The 11,576-nt window shown below is 42.4% G+C and overlaps 1 long non-coding RNA gene across 1 annotated transcript; it reads right to left on the reverse strand.

Moving 5' to 3' along the window:
* Positions 1-1,325: 1,325 nt before the first annotated feature.
* Positions 1,326-3,213, reverse strand: LOC142625956 (uncharacterized). Its single transcript, XR_012842430.1, has 3 exons — positions 3,080-3,213; positions 2,841-2,938; positions 1,326-1,680 (listed from the first exon to the last, which is right to left on the reverse strand). It is a non-coding gene; the product is annotated as an uncharacterized LOC142625956 (long non-coding RNA).
* Between the last annotated feature and the right edge of the window lie 8,363 nt (positions 3,214-11,576).

An 11,576-nucleotide genomic window follows, 5' to 3' on the forward strand; every position in this document is an offset into this window, starting at 1 on the left:
ACTCTAAAAATGTGTGGGTTGTGTTTGGGTACAAATCTCCTCTCAAGGTATGACAATGAGAAAGGGAAAGAGAAAAGGCTACAATAATTTCTCACTAAGGATGAGTAGCTCTCTCTCTAAAAGATGAGTGTGTATGCGTTGTAGAAAACTTATTTAAGGTTTTTTTCTCTAAATGGCCTCTATTACTTTTGTGGGGTAATGAGAGTATATATAGTATGGGTGAAAGGTAAGAAAGTCACACTTAAAAATCCTCCAATTAGAGAGTTTTGAGGGTATCTCGCGGGAAGGCCTTACCCGCGAGACACTCGCAAAATTCTTCAGGCTGACACGACTCTTCAGCTTCCAGCATGTACTTCTCACGTGGCTCTTTCGCGAGTAAGTTTCTAGCAAGACACTCACGAAATCCACTGATTCTTCATTTTATGTTCGATTCTTCACCAACTTAATACTAAACCCAATACAATAAAATCCCACAAAATACAATGAACAAAATTAAAACAAATACAACACTTTTTGTCATGGAATAAAGCCAACATAAAATATAGTTGTAAATCACAACTTTACATTTTTCATGTTAATGTATTGAGACATTTTGTGTATGTGTCACGTGTCAATCGGTGGAGGGCCGGCCTTGTTGGACCTAAGTTCGTTTTGGGAGTCAAGGCCAGAACTCACAGCAGCCGGAGACAAGCCAATGGTTATGTTGCATTATATTTTTCAAGACTACAACAAAATTCAAGTTCAGGAGAGAGTATAGGTAATAATGAACGAGCTTTGACATGAAAGATATGCATACATCTCTTCAATCCAGCACCTCATCTCCCAAGAAGAACAACTCTGCTTCAGGCCTCTGGGTCAAGACGATTATAGCTGTGTTTTTTTTTTTTCACTTAAAATAAAAAAAGTAACAAGGATATGGTTATTTGACAAGTGTTATGCATTCTTTTTAACAATAATGGGAAGAAGACGGCAGATAGGGCCATAATTTATTTTGATGTTTGAACTTGTGAAGGCAAGAGCTCAGTCCGTTTGAAAGCTTCAAAAGATGCCACTTCCTTTGGTTCATGCTTTTAAGTTTTAAAAGGAGCATCTCAACCATAACATTAGAGGTACTACCCCATGATAGCTTGTCTCTTGCAGCTTGCTTTGCTAACATCTATTACAGATTTTGGCTATCAAGAAGCTGCTTTTGTTACGGGTGGATTGATAAATATGGTACATCATGGCATATAATTGCAACGAAGTCTATTATCATCTGCGTCTGTATATAGCTCCCTTCCCTTTTCACACTTCTACTGCATTAGATTTCTACATATCTACATCTCTAACAACCAAAAACACAGATCTACATTCATGAATCCAGATTTACATACATTTCACGTAAAAACAACTCAAGTTCAACAGCCAAACCAATTCCAAAATTTGTATTGAAACTCAAATGGACTATTTCATTCCAGTGTTGTGAACAAATGAATTATTTTCCACAACAAAGATCCTAACATGTTGTTAAACCATCAAAGAAATAAACCTGAGACAAAACTGCAACAGAATAAAGCTACGAATTTTTTCTTGGTTGTGCGTCATGATTTCTCCAAGGATTGAGAGCTTCTTTAATTGCCTGAGCTTCAGGGGAATTCTCCCAAGTTCGCTTTTCTGCCTCCAGAACGGTCACTTGGTCATCTGCATAGTAACAGAACAACAGGAAAATTAATTGTTAGCATAATAATCAATTGACTGAATGTGACAGGTGCTCTTAACATAATTATGGAAGGATTATACTAGATGACACCAAACAACATTTGATAATAATAGCTAAATTTTCAAATAAGGAGGCAGTTGGACAGAGTGGAAAATTTTGTCAATTGGTAAAGATAAACCTTGGTTTTAAGTGTGAAACCAGCAGCCCATTATCCATACTGCAACAAAAAATATGCAAGTGTGAATGTGTTATGCCTTATGCCATTGAGGCCATATAACACTTAAGATACACACCTAGTTCTAGGTGGACCTAACTTCAAGGACCAAGGTTCGGTGAAAATGATGCTGGTTTTCACTTTTACAATAGGAAGGAAACTGACTCTAATAATCATTTAAATTTGAAATATGCACAAAGAAGATATTCAAAATCTGATTTTGGAAATTTTCATATTGTAATTAGTGAAACAGGCCTTCTGCACTGATGTCAACATGGTGAAGGGAAATAAGTATGATCTATTAATTTATGCACGTCGATTCATCCCATACAAGTGTCAACCAAGGAGTCAAGTATCCACAAATTCTCTCATTACTTTACTTCTCTCCCCAAAATCAGATTTCTTCAATATTGGATATAGGATATTTGGATGTGAACCAAGACAAACATAATTGGAAAGTAAGGTAAATATCTTTATCAAGCAGAGTAACTTTGTGAGAGTGTATAATACTCACTGCAGCCAGTTTCACATTATCCTAAACCAAATTTGCTTCTTAAAAAAATTATCACAGATAAAATTCCATACATATGCAGACATCCATTAACAACAATAAGCTTAGGCGCTGTTTGATTAGCATTCACCCAAAAAAAAACTTCAAAAAAAAAAATTACTCTAATATAATTCTATGCATATACAGACACACCCTTTAACAACAAGAAGCTTAGGTACTGTTTCCTTAGCATTCATCCCAAAACTTGGTTTAAAAAAACCATTTTGATAAACAATAATAATAAATCAATAGCCAAAGCAAACAAAAACCAAATTGAATTGCTTTTAAAACATTAATAAGGTTCACTGAAGAAAGAGGAAAACAAAAGGGTAAGATTGTAAATAAGGGTCATAAAACAAAATGGAAGATTATCATACAGAAGCCGGTTTTGATCATAAACAACTCCATTGAAGCTCCAATGAGAGCTGAAACTACCCCAATCTTTACGTACCAATCCACAAACTTCATTCTTTCACTGTATATATCATAATAATTTTAGTTAAAAACAAAACAAAAAGATTCAATTTTGAAATTCAAAACTAGCTCAGACCCTCCATTGCTCTGTTGGGTAATCGAGAAAATGTAAGAAAACAAAATATAATAAAGTAAAAATTACCTGTTGGAGCGAATTGGGAGAGGAGGGGTTACAATGCAAACTGTGGAAATGGAGAAGGAAGACCGGCTAACTTGGGTTTCGTAGTTTGTACAACTTTGTTAGCAAGTGATATATGTGCTACAAGTCGTTTTGAAGGAAGGCACTTGGAGGAAAATCTCTCTTTGTGTGTTTGGTTTTGTTTATATGCGTTTAGGAGAAAATTTGTGATGAGTTGTTTATGTAAATTGTATATTTAACTCACAATTTTTAATATTTTGTTTCAAAAAAATGTATATTGTTATATGATAGATAGAAAATAATGAAGTAGTAAACATAATTCATGAAATTGAGATAATTTTTATTAAGCATGGCAAACGGGTCAAATCAGCACCATTTGTGTTTGGATAAAAAATGAGTTGCAAACAATCAGGTTGATTGGGTTACAGGTTGACTCGTTTTTTTTCACATGCAGAAAAAATAATAACAATAAATATGATCATATCGTCTTTGTAAACAATACACAAATTCTTATGTTTGCACAATTCAGAATTTACTAATGATATCACCATCATAGAAGAACGAACAAATTTATGAAATGTCATTGACCATGTTAAGTTATCAACCTCCTCAGGTGCATCTATTTTTGTGGCATGTAAAATAATAATGATAAAGTTAAATAACTAAATTAAAACAAATTAATAATAAAGCACAACATAGTAGGTAAAGAAAAATAAGCAAATATTTAATATCAATTGCACTCCAATCTACTTAACATTAGTAGTAGATCTAGTAATAGAAATATTCATATTTGAGAGCTGCACCTTAAGATGACGAATAATTTCTGTAAGCGGACAATTGCACCTGGCCCCAAGAACAGCTACGGGCTCAGGCCCAATGAGCCTTAAACAATATGAATTTGTAGAGTGTGGGCTTGAAACCCAGGTTAGAAGTGTCTAAGGATTAAATGACAAGCCAAAGATTGCAAACACTTGAAAACAACAAGGAATATTGTAAATCAACCTGCTCGGACGTAAGCCGAGAGCTGTTCTTATATTCTTTCTTTCTCTTTTTTCTTTTTCTTTTAGATTACAAAAAATGGAGCCCCCCATTTCTGTTCTAGGTTGCTCCTTAAATACTCCTCTTTTTGATACTTTGTACACGTGTTGCCCCAACTCCCCCTTAGCCTAGATATTTCTTTTCTCAGTGCCTTTGAATAGTAACCAGAAGTTTCCCTTCCACTGTTCAGGTGTCACTTCCCCATTAATGCGGCCAGGGTGGTAGGTGCAGGGTCTTTAATGTGGAGGTGGCAGCCTTTATCTTTGGTATTTCTCTAACATCGGTGCTTCTATGACATTCAATGGTTCACCCCCTTTAACTATTGGTCTTGACCGTGTCATTCCCTAACCTTTACCATGAAGTCCCGGGTTCTCCGGTGTCCGTCCGAAGGGAAATTCACCCTCGGCTGGATCCTCGGATCCTCGGCTGGATCCTCGGATCCTCGGCTGGATCCTCGGAACCTCGGCATATGGGCCGACCCGTAGTACTAACAAGTTCTAAACCCAAGAGCAGGTCGGCCTTCCTTAGCATGGCCTAAAGGCCCACATCTCCATCAGGGTCTTTTTACTCCCCACAATAGCCCCTCAAAACTCTAATTTTCAACGTCCGAGGAGAAAAATATGGTTTTGATCTGACGAGAACCTACTCCACACACTTTGTGAGTGATTGCACGTGTGGAAATCGTTTCGCATCCCAGAAGATGCCACTTGGCGGTTTTATTTTCAAAAACGCGCGCATTTATTGCTGTAAGCCACACTTTGTCCCCCACGTTCAATGGCGAGATGGGTATCCAACGGTCCTCGTTACTCCACGAAAATTTGGGCGGGACAAATATAATTTCGATGCCGCTTTTCCGCACATCGTGACGCTTCGGGAACCTGCGCCTTCATTTAATTCCCCAGGGGCTAATCCCATCAAAACATCAGCAATCATACTTTACCTGCAGAAAACCGTAAAAATTTGCACACCTTCAACTTTGTAAGTTCTTGCTCTCTCTATTCTTAACCTTTTCTCCTCGGATCTTGTCATCGGCTATACTTGTAGATTTTTTCCCTTTTAGAGTTTAGTCTTTCGCCCTTCTCTGATGGGAAGATTTAAATGTCTAGTTGATACCGCCGCTGGAATGGAAGGCTTCAGAGCCAAATATCACATTCCCGGCAATGTAGGTTTAAAATATTGTCCGGCGGAAGCTGTGGCCGGCTCTAGAAAGGAGGGAGAGGTTATCATCCCAATGATAGCCTTTGTAGAGGGTGGGATGACCCTCCCAATGAAACTTGTAACTAGGGAGTACCTTCGCAACCACCGGTTGTGTCCCGATCAGTGCCTCCCAAACGTTTTTAGAGTCTTGGGTAGCGTCGATGCTCTAAACGAGCAAATGGGTCTAAACCTCACCTGGCACAATGTCGTCTTTCTGTACGAGTCTCATAAACTCTCCAACGTAGGTTACTACATTAAATCCCGCTCCAGCGTCGTTAGGCTAATCTCCTGTCTGCCCAAATCCAACAAAGGCATGAAAGATAACTACCTGATCGTCTCTGGGAACTAACACGACGGCCTCCACTGCCCAGTTGAGTGGGGAGATCCAGGTGCGACACCTTAGGATTAGCCTCCCCCCCCCCTCGCACAAACTCCTCTAATACTCACAAAAACACGCATTCACATGTATTCACGTTTATTTAGGTTTATTATATGTTGTGTGAATCTGACCATGTTCATTTGATTTGGTGTCTTCCTTCGCAGATAAGCGACACGTGCGCCCACGCTTAAGCCACTGCAACGTTGCAGATCTCAACCGAGTACTGCGCTCCGAGGTGTTTGTCAGCGAGGACCTACAACTCAGAGCTGCTCATCTGATTCTAGGGTACACTCCCATTTCTTCGTACTTCCAGGAGATAGAAAACGCCATAGTCGCCGGTGACCGAAGGCGAAGGAAGATAAACGTAGCCCGGCCCCACTTTTTGGACGATCACGATCTCCCTGACGCCCCTCACACCGTTTTATACGGACAGCCCATAGCGGCAATCCCCCTCGCCGTGCACTCTCAGACAACCGTTGTTCCAGAAGAGCAGGTGTCTTCTTCACACACGCTAGATGAGGAGATAGAACAATTCCAACTTGAAGACACCGAGAGACCTCGAGGGAACCAGTTCGTCGTACTCTCTGACGAGGAAGAAGAAGCCACTGAGGCTTCTGGAATTGCAGGGTTAGTCGTTGCCCAACCAGAGGACGAATCCGAAGAAGATATGGACAGGATGAAGGGTCTCCTAACCAATAGAGCCGCGAAGGTTGTTGAAAGAAAGACGTGGGGGTCCCAAGCTCTTCCATCTTTGCCACCTCCCCCTCCTCCAGCTAAGCCAAAACTTCCAGTCGAGGATCCCAAAAAGAAAAGAAAGGGGGAGGCCGAGGGGACGAGCGGCAAGGACCCTAAGAAACCACGACAACAACCCCCACCGGTCAGCAGCAGAAGCTGGATAAAGGCAAGGGTAGGGCCCGCTCAGTTGAAAGCGGGGAGATCAGGGACGAGGCCGAAGTGCGCCGAGCACCGATCACCTGGTCCCCTGACTTAAGATTGGATGGTGCACCCATCTCCTGCCAATCCAGTATAAGGGCGGTTCAACAAGGCCATGCCCACCACTTGGCCGAAGTGTTGGAGCGCCCTCTTCTGCTGCCCAAGGACATGGAGACCTTGGAAAAAATGAGCCAGCCATAACTATTCCTCTCTTTAAAAAGGGATTTAGCGCTGGTAAGTTTAATCTTTTTAGGAAGATTCCACTTTTAACAATATCAGATTATTCATAAGTGTCTTGCTATATCTGATTTCCTCGCACTTTATTGCAGGCCATTCAGGAAGTCTTCGTGGCCGAGAAATTTATAGAAGATACTCGGAAGAAGGCCAGAACTGAGCTTGAAATCAGGCTGGAGACCGAGAAGTCCTTGGGCACAGCCCTTGCTGAAAATGAGAAGCTTACCTCGGAGGTGGCTGATCTAAAGAGAGAGAAGAATGGGGCCGATGCGAATCTGAAGACCATGAAGACCCAGATAGAAGGGCAGCGCAAGCTCCTTCGCGAAAAAGATGATGAGCTCTCCCGAGCCCAAAGGGAACGCTCGGATTTGGAAAAGGAACTTGCGCTGATGAAGGAAGAAGCCAGCTCATTCCAACGCTCTTGCCAGGCCGCTGCGTACGAGCTACGAGGAAGGGGTAGCAACCACCGAGGAGCAGCTGACAGAGGCCTTCGCGGCTTTGTGCCGGGAGTACTGTCAGAAAGTCTGGGGGGAAGCCCTAAACGTAGCTGGAGTTCCTCTATCCTCGGATCTGAGGAAGTCCGAGAAAGTTTGGCTTCCCCTGGAGATACAGGAGATTGAAGAGGCTCCTGCTGCTACTCCTACCCCTGAGTCAACTCTCCCTGCTCTGCCTCCGATGGTCCCACAGCTAATTCCAGCTCCTACAGAACCTTCAGGTTCCAACAAAGAGCAGGAAGGAGGCGGGGATGCAGAGAAGGACTAAAGCCAGAAAGTGGAACCCAACGTCCTTCCAACGAAGACGGCAGACAAAGGAAAGCAAGTCCTGACTCCCTTTGAGCTGGAGTTGAGAAAGACCGAGGCCACCAGTACCTCTCAGCAAGACCCCCTCCAAAAGCTTAGGACCTAGCTTTAGGACTTTTCTTTTTCTACATCTGGATTAAATATGTAATGTACATTAAAATGATTAATGAAGAACTATTTCGTTTGATTCTCATTTATGTCGCATCCATTTTACTTTATTCTTGTTATATTGGTCATAAAGATTGCCATTAGTACATGGTCAAAAAGGGGCAGAGCAAACAAATCTAACTTCAAGTTTTGCACAATCATAACCTCCAAGCAGTCATTCGCGTGTTATTAAAAACTTAATAAAAAGTGATATGACTAATATGTTTAAACAATGCCTTGGTTAAAAAAGAGAGACCTCATATAACGATTAAAACCTTATAATGTGTAGCATTGTTTTTAGTAGGATGTAAGATCTGAGGACCACTCCTTCCTCACATAAATTTGCTTAATACTTTTAAAGAAATAAAACTTAAGATCCGAGTTATTGAACGGTAAGGCACTAACTCCCAGACACAATAAGAAGTTAACTTTGATCAAGTTTATAGTCCGAGGACAAGACTTAACTAATTTTCCATTTGATTTTTTAGACCATTAACTTCAAATGTTAATTTTCCCAAAGTAAAAGGTCCGAGGACCCGACATAACTAAGGTTTTGTTTAACAAATGACAAGACATCAATTTTCACAAGGTTTGTGGTCCGAGGACTACACTTAACCAAGTACCTGTTTGATTCTTAAGAACAATAGCTTCAAATGTTAATTTTCCCAAAGTAGAAGGTCCGAGGACCCGACATAACTAAGGTTCTGTTTAACAAATGACAAGACATCAATTTCCACAAGGTTTGTGGTCCGAGGACTACACTTAACCAAGTTTCTGTTTGATTCTTAAGAACAATAGCTTCAAATGTTAATTTTCCCAAAGTAGAAGGTCCGGGGACCTAGCATAACTAAGGTTCTGTTTAACAAATGAAAAGATATCAATTTCCACAAGGTTTGTGGTCCGAGGACTACACTTAACCAAGTTTCTGTTTGATTCTTAAGAACAATAGCCTCAAATGTTAATTTCCCCAAAGTAGGAGGTCCGGGGACCCGGCATAACTAAGGTTCTGTTTAACAAATGAAAAGATATCAATTTCCACAAGGTTTGTGGTCCGAGGACTACACTTAACCAAGTTTCTGTTTGATTCTTAAGAACAGTAGCTGCAAACATCAGAGGTACTCATAACTTTGAAATATTAACTGACAAGAACCCCTTTTATTAATAATAATACCTTCTAAGATTATTTACATTCCACGGGCGTGGTACAATTCTTTCATCTAGGTCAACTAGCCGATATGACCATATGCCTGCTACAGAAACAATGCGATAGGGGCCTTCCCAGTTAGGTCCCAGCTTACCCCAAGCTGGGTTCTTAGAAGTGCCTACAATTTTCCTTAGTACAAGATCACCAGGTGTAAGTGATCTTAGCTTCACGTGGGCGTCATATCCCCATTTTAGCTTCTGTTGATAATAAGCCATTTGGACCATAGCTGCCTCACGTCGTTCCTCGAGTAAATCAAGATCTTTCTCCAGGAGTCCATTGTTATTCACCGGGCTAAAGGAGCTCGTCTTTAGGGTGGGAAAACCAGATTCCAAAGGTATCACCGCCTCGGCTCCATAAGTCATAGAGAATGGCGTTTCTCCCGTGGACATGCGCAGTGTGGTCCGATACGTCCATAGAACATGAGGGAGCTCTTCTACCCATCTGCCCTTCGCATCGTCCAACCTTTTCTTAAGCCCACTGACTATGACCTTGTTAACGGCCTCGGCTTGCCCATTTTCCTAAGGATATGCTGGGGTGGAGTATCTGTTTATGATACCCATGTCACCACAATATTGCCTAAAGGCCTTGCTGTCAAATTGAACGCCATTGTCGGAAATAAGTGTGTGTGGTATACCGAATCTAGTGACAATATTTTTCTAGACAAACTTCTTGGAATCAATATCTCTGATATTTGCTAAGGGCTCGGCCTCCACCCATTTGGTGAAATAGTCTATTCCCACAAGGAGCCATCTTTTATTTCCTGATGCTCTCGGAAATGGCCCCACTATGTCCAATCCCCATTGCGCAAAAGGCCAAGAACTCGGAGAAGGTTAAGAACCCACCAGGTTGATGAATATTGTGGGCGAACCTCTCGGCATTGATCACATTTTCCGGCATAGTCCCGGGCCTCTCTCTCGCATGTTGGGCCACCAATAACCCTAAGTTAGAGCTCAGGCTAAGGATCTTCCCCGAGTGTGGCTCCCACAAATTCCCTCATGCAGGTTCCTCCAAGAACGCTTCCGTTGATTCGGGTGCACACACAACAAGTACGGTCCCGAAAAGGATCGTTTACACAGCCTTCTAATCCCTGATAGCCAAAAACGTGGCGCCTTTCGACGCACCTTCTCTCGTTTTTCAGACTTGTCCTCGTGAGGATGTCGTTCTTAAGAAAAGATACGACTGGGTCCATCCAACTAGGTCCAAACCTTATTAGATGGACGCGAGCCGCCCTGGCGGGAATAAGAGTTGGCTCCAGCAGATCCTCCACAAGGATAATCTTGGGCAAGTCCTGAGCCGAGGACGTTGCTAATGTAGCCAAGGAATCGGCATGAGTGTTCCCACTCCTAGGGATGTGAGCTAAGACAAAGGAGTCAAACTCTGCTTGTTGACACTTGACCTGGGCCAGATATTCTTGCATTCTTGTATCCCTGGCCTCCATGGTCCCCATGACTCGGCCGACCACTAACCGAGAGTCCGAGAACGCATGGACTTCCTTTCCACCCATCTTATGTAGCATGTTCATGCTCGCTTAGACCGTTTTCGTATTCGGCTTCATTATTAGTAGCCGAGAATGATAACCTTAGATATTTTTCAAAGATAATTCCCTCCGGGGATATCAGAACAAGTCCCACACCAGACCCTCTCTAATTAGCTGCCCCATCCACATACATTTTCCAAGGTGAAGGCACTGCGGCCGTGATCACACCAACTGATTTTCCATCCATGCGTGCTTCTTTTAGAGTCTCTTCTGGCAATGGTTCAGTAAACTCTGCCACCAAGTCAGCGAGGACCTGGCCCTTCACTGAGGTGCGAGGTTTGTATTTAACATCAAAAGCTCCTAATATGGTTCCCCACTTTGCTACCCTACCAGTGTAGTCGGCGCTGTGTAACACTGCCTTGAGAGGCAATTGGGTCAGAACCACCACAGTATGAGACTGAAAATAATGAGGGAGCTTCCGCGTGGCATGAACTATGGCCAGAAACGCTTTCTCCAAGAGCAAGTAGCGCACCTCGGCCTCATTCAAAGACTTACTAACATAGTAGACCGGTCTTTGCACCCCACTTTCATTCCTGATAAGGACCAGGCTGACCGCGTGTACGGCCACTGCCAGATAAGCAAACAAGACCTCGTCCGCCTCGGGGCGAGATAAAATGGGTGGCCGAGAAAGATATTGTTTGCCGTTGAAAGCCAACACGCAGTCCTCGGTCCATTGAAACGCTTTCCACTTATTCAACAATTGGAAGAAGGGACGACATCGGTCAGCTGACCGAGAGATAAACCTATTCAATGCGGCAATCATCCCGGCCAATTTCTGGATTTCCTTTGGGTTCCGAGGAGGCTGCAAGTCCTGAATAGCCTTAACCTGTGTTGGGTTTACCTCTATGCCTCTATGAGTGATCAGGTACCCCAAAAACTTTCCAGACCCAACGCCGAAAGAGCATTTTGAGGCATTAAGGCGCAGCTTGTACTCTCTTAACACCTGAAAGGTGTCAGCCAGGTCTCTCACGTGTGAAGGTATCGTTTTGCTCTTTACCACCATATCGTCCACATACACCTCAATAGTCTTC

Source organism: Castanea sativa, chromosome 2, assembly GCF_040712315.1.
Source record: "Castanea sativa cultivar Marrone di Chiusa Pesio chromosome 2, ASM4071231v1".
NCBI lineage: Eukaryota > Viridiplantae > Streptophyta > Magnoliopsida > Fagales > Fagaceae > Castanea > Castanea sativa.